This window comes from Schistocerca piceifrons, unplaced genomic scaffold (genome assembly GCF_021461385.2).
Source record: "Schistocerca piceifrons isolate TAMUIC-IGC-003096 unplaced genomic scaffold, iqSchPice1.1 HiC_scaffold_885, whole genome shotgun sequence".
Lineage (NCBI taxonomy): Eukaryota > Metazoa > Arthropoda > Insecta > Orthoptera > Acrididae > Schistocerca > Schistocerca piceifrons.
The window spans coordinates 255,927-274,038 of record NW_025729152.1 but is presented as its reverse complement, the minus strand read 5'-3'; the positions used below and the strand labels follow the sequence as shown (position 1 = coordinate 274,038).

General features: G+C 45.3%; 1 long non-coding RNA gene across 1 annotated transcript in view; it reads left to right on the top strand.

Annotated features, from left to right (window-relative positions):
* The window catches only part of LOC124771062, a 299,592-nt gene that overhangs the window by 53,409 nt on the left and 228,071 nt on the right, over positions 1–18,112 (top strand). The window lies entirely within an intron of this gene.

The following is an 18,112-nucleotide window of genomic DNA, read 5'->3' as shown; positions in this document are numbered from 1 at the left end:
ACTTATCTTAGAAGAAAGATTAAGGAAAGGCAAACCTACGTTTCTAGCATTTGTAGACTTAGAGAAAGCTTTTGACAATGTTGACTGGAATACTCTCTTTCAAATTCTAAAGGTGGCAGGGGTAAAATACAGGGAACGAAAGGCTATTTACAATTTGCACAGAAACCAGATGGCAGTTACAAGAGTCGAGGGACGTGAAAGGGAAGCAGTGGTTGGGAAGGGAGTAAGACAGGGTTGTAGCCTGTCCCCGATGTAAGAGTCGAGGGACGTGAAAGGGAAGCAGTGGTTGGGAAGGGAGTGAGACAGGGTTGTAGCCTGTCCCCGATGTTGTTCAATCTGTATATTGAACAAGCAGTAAAGGAAACAAAAGAAAAATTCGGAGTAGGTATTAAAATTCATGGAGAAGAAATAAAAACTTTGAGGTTCGCCGATGACATTGTAATTCTGTCAGAGACAGCAAAGGACTTGGAAGAGCAGTTGAATGGAATGGACAGTGTCTTGAAAGGAAGATATAAGATGAACATCAACAAAAGCAAAACAAGGATAATGGAATGTAGTCTAATTAAGTCGGGTGATGCTGAGGGAATTAGATTAGGAAAGGAGACACTTAAAGTAGTAAAGGAGTTTTGCTATTTGGGGAGCAAGATAACTGATGATGGTCGAAGTAGAGAGGATATAAAATGTAGGCTGGCAATGGCAAGGAAAGCGTTTCTGAAGAAGAGAAATTTGTTAACATCCAGTATTGATTTAAGTGTCAGGAAGTCATTTCTGAAAGTATTTGTATGGAGTGTAGCCATGTATGGAAGTGAAACATGGACGATAACTAGTTTGGACAAGAAGAGAATAGAAACTTTCGAAATGTGGTGCTACAGAAGAATGCTGAAGATTAGATGGGTAGATCACATAACTAATGAGGAAGTATTGAATAGGATTGGGGAGAAGAGAAGTTTGTGGCACAACTTGACCAGAAGAAGGGATCGGTTGGTAGGACATGTTCTGAGACATCAAGGGATCACCAATTTAGTATTGGAGGGCAGCGTGGAGGGTAAAAATCGTAGGGGGAGACCAAGAGATGAATACACTAAGCAGATTCAGAAGGATGTAGGTTGCAGTAGGTACTGGGAGATGAAAAAGCTTGCACAGGATAGAGTAGCATGGAGAGCTGCATCAAACCAGTCTCAGGACTGAAGACCACAACAACAACAACGGCTAATGCAGAGAATTGTTTACATGGTGTGGCGCGCATGGGCTGCTGCAGCCTAATGGACTGCTCGGGAGCAAGGGACAACCCAACCCAACAAATCGGAGCATGCCCAAATTTATCGGCCGACACAGCACCTGAATCGTACTGATCTAGTAGTTGCACTACGCGCTGAAATGATGGATCCTACTTTCAAATTCTGTTTTGTAAGTTTTACATACGTTACATAGGATTGCATGGCGCAACATCACATCTGAATAGCGGTTACTACTATGACCAATATGTCAATATGGTGGCAGCTAGGTGCAAATTCTTTCGTTGCAAGGATAGGTCAGAACAAACTTAGTGCGAGTGGGTAACAGATTTACAGGGTTTGATGCCGAAATGCAAATTCAACGCTACTTGGAACAGTTGACTGCTCAAGCACCAAACTGTTCAAACTAATTGGACGATATTGTCGTAGCAGGTCGTACTCCTGAAGGACACATTGCAAATTTGTGTGCTTTTTCGTGTGTTATCTGATGCATTACTAAAGTGTAGACTGGACAAGTGATTTTTTAAAAAACTGAGTTGCAGGATATTGGTCATGGCATAAACAGTCAAGGTGTACATACTCTTCAGTCACATTTGTTAGCCATATGTGACCTGCCAGTTCCTCGCAATGTCACAAATCTGAAGTCAGTCTTAAACAAAATGAACTATTATATTCGGTTCATACCGAATGCTGCACAAATCACAGCTCCACTGCATCATTTGTTGGGACAGATGAGTACCAAGAAGCTTTGCACACCGACCGGTGCTCGGTTCACTTTGATCCTGACTAATCAGTTGTGTTGCAAGTTGACGTTTCCTCTTACAGTATCAGTGCAGTGCTTTCGCACAGACTTGGTGATGAAGATAGGCCTATTGCTTTCGCATCAAAAGTGTCGTCCAAAGCTCAGTATAACTATTGAGAAAGAAGCATTGGCTATTGTGTATGATGTCACCAAATTTCACCATATTTGCATGGCAGGAAACTGTGGTGTCACCGCCAGACACCACACTTGCTAGGTGGTAGTTTAAATCGGCCGCGGTCCATGTAGTACATGTCGGACCCGCGTGTCGCCACTGTGATCGCAGACCTAGCGCCACCACCAAGGCAGGTCTCGTGATACGAGAGTGGACTCGACCCCAGTTGTACGAGAACCAAGCTACCGCCCAGTTGTACGCGAACCTAGCTATCGCCCAGTGGTACGAAGCCTTTCTCTCTCATTAGCCGAGAGACATAATAGCCATCAGCTAAGTTAATGGCTACGAACTAGCAAGGAGCCATTTGTATCAGTGCCTATAGCTTCGAGTATTCAAGAGAGATGTATTCCAAGGAATAAAGAAAAGATAAGTAAAAAGCATCTACATACTTTTCTTCTTATTCATTTATAAGTTCTCATGTTCCAGACTTCACGCCCGTCTGCCTTAGTCTAGCGTGCCTTTCTTTTGGCTACTACCGTGTGGCGTAACAGTCTTGTTACGTCACTACAGATTGGCGACGAGGGAAAAGGGACCTTTTTCTGCTTGCTTACATTTATTTCTGATTGCTTACATTTATTTCTGATTGCTTACATTTATTTGTGTCATGGCTTCGCCACGTTCTCCAGATGTACTGTCCGAATTTTATCGCTTGCAGAATCAGCAGACGCAGGCGTTACTGGATGCCCTTGGACAGCTCGTCCAGGGTCAACGTGCGCTGCACACCGATGCTGCCGCAGCCGCTTCACCGCTACCGCAGCCACAACCTGCCGTTGCACCGCCTTTTAGGCACTACGACCCGAACCAAGAGACCTGGCAAGAGTGGTCCCGCCAGTTTGCCTTCCACCTCGCTGCCTACAGAATTCAAGGTAATGAGCGGCAGCCGTTTTTGCTTTCTTGTGTCGGTGTGTCCACATACCGTGTGATAGTGAAATTGTTTCCCCGACGCGACGTAGCAACTCTGTCATACGAGGAAAATTTGTCTGCATTAGATGCCTATTTCAAAGAAACAGTTAATGTGGTTGCAAAACGGTATACGTTTTTTCGTACAAAACGTACGGCCAGTCAAACTAATAGGGAGTGGGTAGCAACATTGCAAGGACTTACTAGGGACTGTGCCTTTGAATGTGACTGTGGTCTTTCTTATTCAGATACAATGGTGCGTGATGCAATTGCACAGAACGTTTCTGATGTTCGCATACGGGAGCAAATTTTGAAACTAGTTAATCCCTCCCTTCAACAAGTGATAGACATATTGGATAGACAGGACACACTGGACTGTGCTCAGGAATCTTTTGAAACTTCGCCAGCCGTGTGTAACATTAACCGGCCCGCTGGACGCGCTGTGCGACCCGGTAACCGGGCCTCGCGCACGGACACACAGCGACCGCCGCGTGCTAAGCCAGGTGTGCCGCGCCGGCACACAAATGCAGTGCAATCATGCCCGCGGTGTGCTACTAGACATTCGCGTGAACATTGCCCGTCACGCCAAGCTATTTGCTTTTTCTGCAATAAGAAAGGACATGTTCAAAGTGTTTGCCAGAAAAAGCTCAGATCAGACAATCACAATCATTCCAGGCCCTTTGCTTCGCGCCGGAATCGAACCAAGGACGCTCAGGCTCGTGGACCTTCGCCTATGGACATTCATGTCGTTAATTCCACTTCGTCCAGTGACACTTTCTCTAACAGTGACTGTGATCGTCCCACAAAAACTGTGCGTCGACGTCGCCGGAAATCACGTCAATTAGCAAGTGATTCTGTACCAGTGTCTGTTCCAATTGCACAAAACAGTCGCTCTTGTCGTCAGCAGGACAATAAACTTTTTGTGGACTTAGACTTTGAAGGCCAAGTGATACCATTCCAGCTCGATACCGGAGCTGCAGTTTCATTGCTCAATCACGACACATACAAACAACTGGGCGCACCTCCGTTGCGTGCCGCAAATGTTAAGCTAACTACATATTCCGGACAGAAAATTCCTGTGTTAGGACAGTGCAGCCTTCTTGCAACATTCAAGGGACAAACAAAACTTGTGTCATTTTACGTTCTTCGTTCTTCTTCTGCAGTGAACTTATTTGGTCTAGATTTATTTAAGTTGTTTAACATGTCTATTGTAAATCAGGTCCTATCTGTGAATCAGACTGTGCCTACAGACAGTGTTTCTCGGCTGTGTGACGAATTTGCAGACATTTTTGCACCGGGCTTAGGTTGCGCTAAAAACTATGAAGCACATTTAGAACTGAAGGTAAACGCGCAACCGAAATTTTTCAGGGCGCGCAATGTTCCCCACGCATTGCGTGATGAGGTCGCAAGAACGTTACACGATCTCGAATCACAGGGTGTAATTGAACGTGTGCAAGCTTCTCTCTGGGCCTCACCCTTAGTAATTTTGCCAAAACCTTCCGGAACATTGAGACTTTGCGTGGACTTCAAGGCCACAGTGAATCCACAGCTAGTGACTGCTACTTTTCCTTTGCCCCGCCCGGAAGATCTTTTTGCTAAACTGTGCCCGGGAAAATATTTTTCAAAATTGGACCTAGCCGATGCGTACTTGCAAATACCGGTGGACGACGAATCCCAGCGCGTATTGGTGGTTAACACGCATCTTGGATTGTACCGCTTCAAAAGACTGCCTTTCGGGTGTGCATCCGCCCCTGCCTTGTTTCAGCAATATTTACAAACTATTTGTGCGTCGGTCCCTACTGCTGCAAACTATCTGGACGATATAGTGATCTCCGGACAGACAGAAGAAGATCATCTTGCGAATTTACGAACATTATTTCAGGTCTTGCGGCAAAATGGTCTTCGCTTGAGGAAGGACAAATGTGTGTTTTTTGCTCGTGACTTACCATACCTGGGACATGTCATTAATGCCCAAGGCATACATCCGAGTCCAGAGCACCTCCGTGCCATACAAGACTTGCCGTCCCCTAAAAATCTGAAACAGCTACAGAGTGTGTTGGGTAAAATTAATTATTACCATAAATATGTGCGCAATGCCTCTTCCATTTCAGCTCCGCTTCATCGCTTACGCCGTAAAGGTGTTCCGTTCGTCTGGACGACGGAATGTGAACGCGCCTTTCGCCAGTTGAAATCGGCGTTGCTTTCTAATACTTGCCTTACGCCATTCGATCCCCAGAAACCCCTTTTGTTGATGGTAGATGCATCGGATTTCGGGATCGGTGCTGTGCTTGCGCACAAAGTTGGCTCCCATGATCGCCCTATTGCCTTTGCGTCCAAATTGCTCTCGTCTGCGCAAAGAAATTATTCACAGATAGAGAAAGAAGCTTTGGCTCTCGTGTTTGGTGTTACTAAGTTCCATGATTTCTTGTATGGTCGTCACTTTACCATCATCACAGACCACAAACCTTTGACATCGCTTTTTCATCCGACCAAGCCTGTACCTCCACGTACAGCGCAGAAATTCATTCGCTGGTCTATTTTCCTCTCGCAGTACCGCTACGATATCTTGTATCGGTCCACTGCTAAGCACGGAAACGCCGATGCGTTGTCCCGTTTGCCTGTTGCTGAGGATACAGCATTCGATTCTTCCGAACTTGCTTGCATGTTCATTGATTCGGAAACCGATGAAGTGGTCGAATCGTTTCCGATTGATTTTCGTCGTGTCGCTACAGCCACAGCTGCTGACCCTGTCCTTGCTACTGTTTTACGTTTTGTTGCTACGCAATGGCCTTTGTCAAAGTCTCGGATCGAGGATCCGTTGGTTCGCCGAGTTTTTGCTCACAAGGAGAGACTTTTTGTTCGACGTGGTGTTTTGTTGTTGCGTTCTGATAATGATCAGTCCAGAGTCGTGGTCCCACGTTCGTTACAGTCCTCTGTTTTACGGCTTCTTCATCAAGGACATTGGGGTATAGTGCGAACGAAACAACTTGCTCGTCAGCACTGTACTTGGTTCGGAATCGATGCTGCGATTACGAATCTGTGTTCTTCGTGCCCGGCGTGTGCCGAACAACAGTCCGCACCGCCGCGGAAAGTCTTTGCGTGGCCAAAAGCCACTTCCCCTTGGCAACGCTTGCACATTGATTTTGCTGGTCCATTCTGGAATGCTCGATGGTTGGTTCTGGTCGACGCCTTCAGTAATTTTCCTTTTGTTGTCCGGATGTCTTCCACGACGTCCTCCGCCACCATCCAAGCGTTGTCTGCTATCTTTTGCATTGAAGGTCTTCCGCAGACTATTGTTTCCGACAATGGCCCACAATTCATGTCCGCAGAATTTCAGTCATTCTGCCAGGCCAATGGTATTCAACATCTGACATCCGCGCCGTTTTCGCCTCAGTCCAACGGTGCCGCTGAACGGTTGGTCCGGACTTTCAAGTCACAGATGTTGAAATTGAAAGAGTCGCATTCTCGGGAGGACGCATTGTTGCTCTTTTTGTCTTCGTATCGCTCTCAGCCCCGAGATGGTCGCTCGCCGGCTGAGTTGCTCCACGGTCGTCCTCATCGCACCTTGATGTCTTTGCTGCATCCGCCGCATCAGGTTCCTGTGCAGCGGCAGACTCCTGCTTTTGCTCCAGGCGACGTTGTATTTTATCGCAACTATCGAGGTTCACGGCGTTGGCTCGCAGGGCGCATTCTTCGCTGCCTCGGCCGCGCGATGTATTTGGTTTTGGGGGCCTCTGGTGAGGTGCGTCGGCATCTCAATCAGCTGCGCCTCTGTCGTCGCTCGGGTTCTGCCGCTCCCCGTCTGCTTTCAGCGACGGTGCCGTCCGGTCAGCGCCCTGGGGACCCATCTACTGGCTCGCCTCATCCCCAGGTGTTACCGACGATGCCTTCCATTTTGCCCGATGGCGACGCGCCGCCGCCGCCGCCGCCGCAGCAGCAGCAGCAGCAGCAGCAGCCGCCGCCGCCGCCGCTTGCTCTCCCGCCGCCGCCGACCGCATTCGACGCTTCGTTGCCGCCGCCAGGCGCCTCCCAGGGTCACGCGCCGCCGATCGCTTCCCGTGACCAGCTGTCCGCCGCCATGGAACTCCCGCCCGCTCCGGACCACGTGACGTCATCGCGCGTCGGCTACCCCGACGCAATGGAGGTCGACACTTCGGCCCCTCATGTTTCTTTACGGGCGCATACACCGCATGTTGACGTGCACCCTGGACTAGTTTTGCAGGCGTTTCCTAGCTCCCCTCGGACCGGATGGCCGGGTGCGGGTGGCACAGCCTCGCCTGTTGTTAGGCTCCCCACCTCATCGCATACGTCAACATGTGGTCCTCCCCACGGCGGGCGGAAGCCTTATTACACGACCGTTCGCCGATTTGCGGGGGAGGAATGTGGTGTCACCGCCAGACACCACACTTGCTAGGTGGTAGTTTAAATCGGCCGCGGTCCATGTAGTACATGTCGGACCCGCGTGTCGCCACTGTGATCGCAGACCTAGCGCCACCACCAAGGCAGGTCTCGTGATACGAGAGTGGACTCGACCCCAGTTGTACGAGAACCAAGCTACCGCCCAGTTGTACGCGAACCTAGCTATCGCCCAGTGGTACGAAGCCTTTCTCTCTCATTAGCCGAGAGACATAATAGCCATCAGCTAAGTTAATGGCTACGAACTAGCAAGGAGCCATTTGTATCAGTGCCTATAGCTTCGAGTATTCAAGAGAGATGTATTCCAAGGAATAAAGAAAAGATAAGTAAAAAGCATCTACATACTTTTCTTCTTATTCATTTATAAGTTCTCATGTTCCAGACTTCACGCCCGTCTGCCTTAGTCTAGCGTGCCTTTCTTTTGGCTACTACCGTGTGGCGTAACAGTCTTGTTACGTCACTACAGAAACTCTATTTTGCAACGAATCACAAGCCATTGTAGCCCTTGTTTCATCCGATGAAGCCGGTTGCTGTACGAACCGCCTAAAAATTGCAAAGATGGGCTTTGTTGTTGTCTCAATACTAGTACGAGATTGTGCAGTCAGACAGCTCAAGATAGTGATGCGGGCGCACTTTCACGTCTTCAGATTGGCCCGTATACAGGCTTTGACGCTTCTGCTGCATCTTGCCACATCAATGCTCAGCATCCTGAATTGCTTCAATCCTTTCGTCTGAACTATAGAAAAATTGCACAAGTCACGGAAGCTGATTCAGATTTGAACATTTTTCTCAAATAAATTCACACATCTTGGCCTCGCTCATTGCATAGCATAAAGAACTCTGTAGTACGCGGACACTTCGCCCGTCGGCATAGCTCGATATACAGCAAGGTGTGATTTTTGTGCAGATTGACAGAGGACAGTCGCGATTGTTGATCCCCAAAGCTTCGCAAAAGAAGTGTTTCAGTTACTTCACCAAGGACACTGGGGGGTTGTTTGTACGAAGCAGTTAGCGCGTCGACACTGTACTTGAGTGTATGGACACCTAAATAAAACAGATTTCGTCACAGTGTCACGCATGCGGAAAATCAGTCCGCTCCACCACAAAAAATCTCGGCGTGGCAACGTGTGTGGATAGAGTTTGCGGGACAAACATTCGTTGGTTAATTGTGGTAGACTCTCATAGCAAGTTTCCTTTTGCTGTGTCAATGAACTCGTCAACATCACGTAGTACAGTTCAGGCATTTTACCTTAATTTTTGCCTCTAAGGTTTGGCTGAAGTCATGGTATCGGACAGCACCCCTCAGTTCGCGTCAAATGAACTTCAAACATTCTATGAATGCAAAGGTCTACAGCATCTAACTAGTACACCGTTCCATCCACAGTCAAATGGCGAAGCGGAACGTTCTGTCAGATCATTCAAGCAGCAGATGGCAAAAACTTAGCAACACACACATCAGGATCAAGCATTGCAACTGTTTCTCACCTCCTATCCTTCGTATCTACGAGATGTAGCATCGCCCGCGGAATTCGCTTCACGGCTGCCATCGGAATCTGCTGCACCTGTTCCACCGTCCTCAAGATCGGGCGCCGAAGGAAGGCCGCAAGTACCTCTCGCGCAGTGTGGTATTGTTTTGAAGGGTTTTTAGAGGCAGCAGACGGTGACACGAGGCGAATCCTTAGTCGACTTGGCACATGCAAGTATCTCATTTCAGGCCCAGACGGATTACAGAGCCGATATAGGAATCAAATTTGCCACTGTCATGTGAGCGGTCATTCTCCCTTCCAATCTCCCCCCCCCCCCTTCCAGATTCGCGAATTCTGAGGACAGCGCGGCCACAGCAGCCGCCAGTGGGTGTCAGCACGACACGGCGGAACTACCCCTTGGAGCCCGAGGCTGCGCTACCTCCACCTCCTCTCGTCTTACAATGGAGCTGGCCCCAGCCACGCCGCAGCTGCCGACACCTTCTACATATTGGTATGGGCCTGAGGATGTGGACGCCTTCGTTCCTTTACCGGGAGAAGTTCCAGAGCGAAGGCCGCATGTGGGGTACGACCGGAAGCCTAGAAGTCACCTGCAGCCATAGCTTCGGGTCCATCAGAGTGTCCACACTCCTGCTTCGTCTTCCACCCTCCCGTTGTAGTACTCCATACATGACGACGGTCCGTGGGTTTGTGCGGGAGAAATGTTACGGAGTAAAGCCGGCGCCGGCACGACAGTCTGTCGTGAACGACAGAAGAGACAGCTGTGAGAAGGTCAGCCAATCGTACGCTGACCGATCTCCTCCCAGGCCGACAACGCGACAGGAGCGGTCCCAATGTGAAGGCGACTTAAGCGCCTTGTCTCATTGGTGGCAGTCATTCCGATAGCAGCTTGAACGTTAGCTGCTCCGTTACGCGATGCATTGTAGCCTCTTCATTAGAAATCTCTACATAGTACAGTGAGTGATCAGCAGTCACTGCAGTTCGGTTGACAGACTTTTGTTAGTAGCTGTCAAAAGGACAAAAAGTGTTAAGTGTAGTAACACGCCAGGGAGTACGTATGGGTGGGGGTATTTTGAACTGTTTGTAGTTTCGGACCGTTGCTTGACTGTGCGCCCTGTCCACAACACGTACCTGAAATCCCGCAGTGCCCCACAGAGGGTCCACAACTCTTCTGAGGATACATGTGTAGCGATCATGGGACCCCGAGCTAATGTGGCCCTCCTTCCTTTCCGGGCTGCATACCTTCCCTTTCCGCATTCTTCCCCGTCCCCCATCTTCGCCCCCCCCCCTCCTCACCACTGGCTCTTTCCTTCCCTTTCTCCCCCTCTGGGAGTATGGTTTGTGCCTACGTCCGGAGACCGATGCTCGAAACTGTTACAAATTCCTTGCTTTCTACACTTGCAAGTCTTCATCCTTCCTCTATCCTTCTCTTTTCCTTACCTCTTCTCTTTGCCCTTTTCTCCACTGCGGCGTTTGAGACCCCTCCTCTTTCCTTTCCCTTTCTCTTTTTTCCTCCCTATGTGTGTCTGAAGGCCGACCAACGCATTTCCATGCATAGCCGGTGACGAGTTAACGCGCAAATCCCCGCCCCGGGTAGACAGGTAGGACATGTACGTACCCCCTGGTAACGGCCAGGCCCAGGGAGGGGTGATTACCCGAGCTGATACCTTCCGAAAGTGCCGATTGGTCCCTCTCTCCGTTTGTCGGGAGGTGTGACCTGAGGTGTGAACAATCACCTAAGGCGGGAGTGCCCTCAGGGAGGGCACCCACAAGGGAGGAGCGCGCCATCGGAGACGCCGGTAATCATGGGGATTCTTCCGCAATGGTTTCCTCACCTTCCACCATGTCTGCTCACAAGCGTAAGTTCACTGAGTCTCAGCCACAGACAATTCTTCCCTCGTTGCCACAGTTCCTTGTTGTTTCTCGGTCTGACGAAGGTCACGACTTCTCCACGGTCAACCCTTTCATTATTCAGAAAGGTGTCGACGCAATTGCAGGTCCTGTAAAGTCTTGTTCCAGATTACGGAATGGCACCTTGTTAGAAACAGTCAGTGCCGTCCAAGCACAAAAATTGTTGCGTACTTCACTGCTCCACACCTTCCCTGTCCGGGTTGAACTGCACCGCACTTTAAATTCCTCACGTGGAGTCGTTTATACACGCTCCCTCGATAGATCGTCTGACGAGGAAATTCAGCAGGGCGTAACGGCTGTTCATAGGGTTATGAAAAGGGTTGACACGAACAACATTCCAACCCGCACTGTCTTCTTGACATTTGACAAAGTTCAACTCCCATCGAAAATCAAAGCAGGTTATGAGATAATTTCCGTTCGCCCTTACGTCCCAAACCCTACGCGTTGCTATCGGTGTCAGCGGTTCAATCATACCAGCCAGTCCTGTTCCAATCCGGCCAAATGTGCTACATGTGGCAAGGATGCCCATGAGGGTGCTTGTCCACCTCCATCCCCTCGCTGCATCAACTGTATGGGTGACCACGCTGCTTCCTCTCGAGATTGCCCCATTTTTAAAGACGAAAAGCTCATCCAGGAAATCAGATATAAGGAAAAGGTGTCGATCTTTGCTGCCCACCGTGCCTCAGACAGGAAAACACAGCACTGTCCTTGCTTCTCCTCGGACAACAAAGGAGGCGGCCATGCAGACTTGCGACCGCACCTTTAGTGCCACGGTCGTCAGATCGGCCAGCGCAAAGATCGCCCGTTCAACCTCCTCACTTTCGCCTGCCCACTCTATGGCTCACTCATCAGGTTCTGTTAAATCTCGAGCCCACAAGTCAGGCATCAGGACTTCCAAAAAAAACATACTCCTGAAGATTTATGTACCCCAACTTCACAACCATCGGTTCCTCCTTCACATAAACATCATGCTTCCAAGAAGGCTAATAAGAAACCCAGTTCACCTCCTTCTCCGCCAAGGTGTGTCCCATCTACAGCACCACCTGGCGGAAATCGCCCTCGGCTGTCTTCCGCGTCGAATGGTTCGCCCTTGCTGATACACACTCGAGTGACCACTTTCCATGTGTGCTTAGACTGCAGCCTCAACTGCCATATATGCGCCCGCGACGCTGGAAGTTTGCCCAAGCCGATGGGACACTTTTTTCGTCTCTAGCGACATTCGATGACCGTCACTTTCCTAGCGTCGACGATGAGGTCACACATCTTACCGACGTTATTCTTACATCTGCAGAACGTTCAATACCACGCACCTTATAAAATAAATAAAATAAATAAATAAAAATATATTGTTATTTTAAATATGTTAATTATTCTATCTGTATGATGGTGATTGTGATTGCAATTGTAATTAATATTTTGCTTATCTGGAACGTGGACGTTTAATTATTCGTTATCAGACGCTTGACAATGGCTTTTTCGTAAAGGCAATGTTACTCGTAGTTGACCGTGAAATAAAACTGAATAATCGGACTTCATAATTAAATCGTTTCCAAAGACTGCTGCGGTAGGTGCGGACTCATAATCTAAATCTCAATATTACAATAATTTGCCAGCCATGCCAATACGTCGTACAGAGGTGATTGTCTACTAAACATAAAAAAGTTACACAGTTAGTTAAATCAGCTATATTCAATGAATAAGCCTACAGTTCATAATCCTACTTACTTTTATAAATATAAATTCTTTACAGAATCGAGTGCCTAGTGTGGTTGCAACTCGCAGTATTCTTCTATAACATGAAATATGGCGGTGTGTCAGACAATAAAAAAAAATACGTGCTTCTCGCACCACTTCAACCTGAGCTCTCCCTCTCTTAAACAAACATAAGAGTAACGTAATTGTGCTTTTGTTTTATCAGCGACACAGCGCTGCAGTTGTGTGCCATAGGCTTTATTTATTTGTCACTGATTATTTATTTAATTAATATTTCGCGTTTCCGAGGAAACTCACGCTCGGCATGCAAATGTGCCTTTATATTGCCCCCTGAATAGCGAGGCGAAAGGACACACCTGCAGGCGAGCAATTCACCTAAAGGCACAAGAAAATCTAAGTTATCTACAACTATTTACATGACCTACATTATACACATTATACACACTATATACAAACTTTGAATGATGCGGGTGCGCCGTAAAAGTTCTTATGTTGGCAGATAGAGTGCGCGCATGCGCAGAAACGTCTGTGTAACTGCGGCACTGCCGTTATATCGTACAGTTAGATCACGCGGCACAGTATTGCAGTTCATATTGTTCGTGTGCGCGCGTTTTTCAGTCGTTGCACAAAGAAAATATTCAACCAAGATTACATATGAAGACTACATTCTATGACAGGAAACTTAGTTTTAAATTTACAATATTTGTTATAACACAATACAACTTAGATTGTTGAATGTTCTTAGTTACATAGTATTGTTTTGAAATACTTCAAAGAAAAATGTCCGTATTTTTCAGGTGCGTTGACCTATACACATCGTGTCGTTATTACAGTTCATATTCATCCGCTGCACAATAATTTTTTACAGGTTAGTATCGTCGTGGTAAAGTTTTTTGATCACAGTAACATCGTTGTATAACAACGTGATTAATACATAAGCGTGTCCATTTCTCATTTCCATTATAGTCGTAGTGATGCAGTTCGTTGTGACTAAAAGCATTGCTTATTACAAATCAGACGTGACCCGTCGAGTAATTGGTCCACGTGCAGTTCGTTTTTTACATTCCGTGGAAGCTTGGCTGCAGAACCTCGGACGGCACATAGCTGGCGTCGATCCTTAGACAGTCCAGGTAAGAGTGTCCGTCACATTTCGAGAACATTTCATTCCCTGAAGTTCCAACCAAAATTCTTCCACCCGTCGTGTTGTTTCCTGGACAGGCACTTTGTGTCCATTTAATCCAGTTAACATCTTGAAGTTGGGTACTGTAGTAATATCACTAGACGATGCACGAATTATGCACTTAACATTTTCAGTTTTTTTAAATATAGCTCACCTAAATGTTCGTAGTTATTAATCAAGGAAATCGTTCATCGCGTTCACATAGATACGCTGCATAATGAATGGCATTAACAGTTTCTTTCACATAGGTTTCCGCGTAGTTGCAGAGTTAGTAATGTTCGTTAATGTCCGTGAACAGTGGTTCACTATGCAATGTCTTTTTGGCACTCGTTTTGTTCAAATTTTTACATAGTAACAGTTGCACTATACATCAGTTAAAAAAAAAAGTAATTATACATACACACGTCACATATTTTCTTAGCATAAACATAATATAGTTGCACATAAACATGTTTACATCATCATTACATCGCTATAGGTTATTACATTGTGTCACATTTGATTACATGAATTGCAGATATTTACATCCTCTTTAGCGGTTTTGCTGGGATATTATCGATGTTTTTTGTGATGTCATCTGAAATTAAGATAGGTTAGACACAGCATTCATTACATCAGTAGGCAAGACCAGGCGTTTTCATTACTCAATAAATATTCAAAATAGTAAGAGAGAGAAAATGTTCGATTCCTCGAGTTTTGTGCGTGTGTGTAGAGTGTCTGTGTGGCCTTGACTACTGATAGATGCTTTTCGTGTTGAGAGATGTGCGTCTAATCTATTTCTCAAAGTAAAAGATCGCTTCACAGATGACGTCTGTCAGTTCGTCAGGTGTCACACCAAGTCAGTGGTACCTTCAGTAACAAATGTTCCGTGAAAAATTAATATGTCATCCACTGCTACGTAATCATAAATTTTACTTTAATATTCCGTCTTTCAGGTGGAAGCGCGCGCTGAAAGAAGAGTTCTTCTGTCTTCAACTGCGTCACTGGAACCGCTGATATGAAAATTTCTATACTACTTATTATCTGTGTTGTAACAACAGAGTTTTCGAGTTGCTTAGCAATATTTTGATGGGTATGACTTTGACATTATTCAGCATGAAATGCTCTAAGATCTCGGTGTGCGTATAGCCCAATAATTTTGTTAGTTCTAGGATGTTGTAACAGATACGCACCAGGTTGCGGTATGTTAACAATTATATAAGGTCCTTCATATAGCAGACGCCACTTAGCGTTGCGTCGTTTGAGTGCTACAGATTTATGATGAGTACGAAGTAGTACAAGCATTCCTACCTCGAATTTTTGTTTTCTTTTTATTATGTTTCTGTGATGTTTGTTTCGTATTTGTGCGTGATGTGTCAATGTAGTCAATACTTCTTTTATTTTCTGTCAGGTGTGATTTCCTTGTCTGACAACTTAGGTAATGGTTTCTATCCACTGATCGTTCTGTTTGCAATTGAACATGATCTCGTTAGGTGTGTAATTCGTATCGTAAATATTTTAAGTTATTGTGTACGTCTTCGAAAAGACTTAGGTAGGACAACCCAATTAGTATGTTTTGATGAAATATAGTCCTCATGAATCGATTTAATTCTCGGAAAAGTCTCTCAGTCGCGTTACATTGTGGACTAAACCTCGAATAAATTTACTTTTAATGTTATTGTCCTTCAAGAAATTTCTCCATTTGTACCCAGAGTAGTATGCTGCATTATCTGATAGAATTGCTTTAGTTTTCCCACGTGCGTCAGGTAATCACTTGAGAATCTTCGTATTACAGCATTTGCAGTGGCGGATTTTAAAGCATAAAGTTTTACATCTTTAGAAAATATATCGTAAAAAGCTAAGATATATTTGACGCCTCCAGAGCTTGCTGGATGCGGTCCACTGATGTCAGTACACAGAATTTCCAGGGGTTTACTGGGTAAATAGAATGTAAATCTGTTTTTGTGGATAAATTCTGAGGTTTTGATTTTTGACTATGACACATGTTTTTAGTTCCCTGTAAATTTTTCTTCTCATATTGCTAAAATAACAGTATGTACTGAGCTTTGCCAAACACTTTTCGTCCATAATGACCCCAAACTAAGTGTGTGTGCCAAATTAGATACGTTCAGACTCTTTGGATGCATACACACCAGTTAGTAGCATTTGGATGTCGGTGGTAAAATAACACATCATTGTGTAACTTGTAATACTTAGTCAAAGGATGATTGTGTTTTTCTACCAGTAATGTTATTATCTTATACCAGTGAGGATCAGATTTTTGTAATTCAGCCATGTTTCTGCACATATCAATATAATATTGGTGATACTGCTTGTCTTGCATTAAGAGAATCCTGTAGTCATTTATATTTTCTAAGTCACTGTTGGTATCATTCATACCTTGTGGAAGTCTAGACAGAGTGTCTGCAATGGTGTTGTCCTTACCTCTTATGTACTTAATTTCAAAGAGTAGTTCTGAAGTGTAACTGCCCATCGTGATAGTCTAGGATGTACAAGTTTACAAGTTAACAAAAATGTCAGGGCCTGGTGATCGGTGTAAATTACCGTATGTTTTCCAAATAAATAACAATTGAATTTCTTGAATGCCCATACTATGGAAAGTGTTTCTAACTCAGTAGTGAAGTATGCACGCTCACATTCAGTTAGAGTGCGACTCGCAAACCCATAATTCTTATCTGTTCCTCCTCTTTATTCTTTACAACTTGAAATAAGCAACAGCCCAAGCCAGTACGTGAAGTGTCACAAGTCCATACAAAAATCTAAATTGAAATCTGGATGGCTCAATATGTTAGCATTCACTAAAGCATGTTTAATTGTACTAAAGTCATTCTGGCACTGTTCCGACCAGATCCAAACTTGATTCTTTCTGAGTAGATTTAGCAGATGTTTACTGTTCAAAAGTGGTTGTGGCAAAAAACGTCTGAAAAATGAACATAGCCCAAGGAATGATTTTAACTGCTTTTTAGTCGAGGGCTAGGAAGTTTTCTTGAAAGCATCTAATTTACTGGGACCCCCGGACGTATGCCTGTGAATTGATATGTCCTAAATACTTTCTCACTGCAACCAAATTTTGATTTTCTTAGGTTGGCTGTGACTCCAGCTTGTGCAAATTTTTCTAAAATCTTTGAAGAGTGTCAACGTGTTCATTCCAAGATTGTGTAGCTATCAGTATATCATCTACATAGTGTGTGACTGTCTCAACTAAATCGTCGCCAAGCACGGTATCCAGGGCTGTAATGAATACCCCAGAGCTGACATTCAGTCCGAAGGGTAGAACACAAAACTGATAGGTTCGCCCCCCGAACATAAATGCAGTAATATTTCCGAGAATCAGGAGTGATACCCATCTGCCAATACGAATTAGCGAGATCTATTGTGGAAAAATATTTTGCATCTAGAAATTTCTGTAATTGCTCTTCTAAATTTTCAGGTTTTGTGTGAACCGGTAAAATTTTCATTAATAGCTCGTGCGTCTAACACTAACCTAATGCTTCCATTTGATTTTTTGACAACAAGTAGAGGACTACAATAAGGTGAGGTGGATGGTTCAATGACCTCCAGTCTAACATTTGTTTTAATTCTTGCCACACAGCAGGTCGTTGAGATAACGGTACGTTATAGTACGTTATATGTCTTATGGTAGAAGATCTTGTGAGGCTTAACTTCAATCTTGTACACATACGTGTTGATAACACCTAATCGTTTGGTAAAAACTTGTAAATATTTGGATAACACTTCCTGTAGTTTTATACGTTCATGTACACTGAGAGCTGTAGCTTCACTTATCTTATGATCAAGCAATGTTTTCAAGTCCATTAGCTCTGTATCAGATGAGTGTGTTTGCATGTCTTGAATGTCTTTGTCAAGTACTAACTGAACCTTGTACCCTGCACAGTGTTTGTCATGCTTTAGAGTTCTCCTGTCCAAATCAATAATAATTACACTGCCTTTATCATTTAAAGTACATTTACCTTTGGAGAAGTCTATAATGCAGTCCTTCTCGCTCATAATATCTATTCCTAATATGCAATTTGTCACAAGGTTTTGTACAACCAGGAATGGCCATTGTACGGTTCCATTACCTATTTTAACGTTTACAAAAACTTGCTTCGTAACCCTACATGATCTTATTACCTAGTGCAGTAGTTATTTTACAGTTTTGGGCAGGAAACTCAGGCACAGGTTCCAATTCACACATCTTTTTATAGAAATTAAAAGACAAAACGCTCACAGCTGCACCTGTATCTAGGATAATAGTAGTTGGAATCCCACCTACTACACCAGTAGTAGATGCTAAAA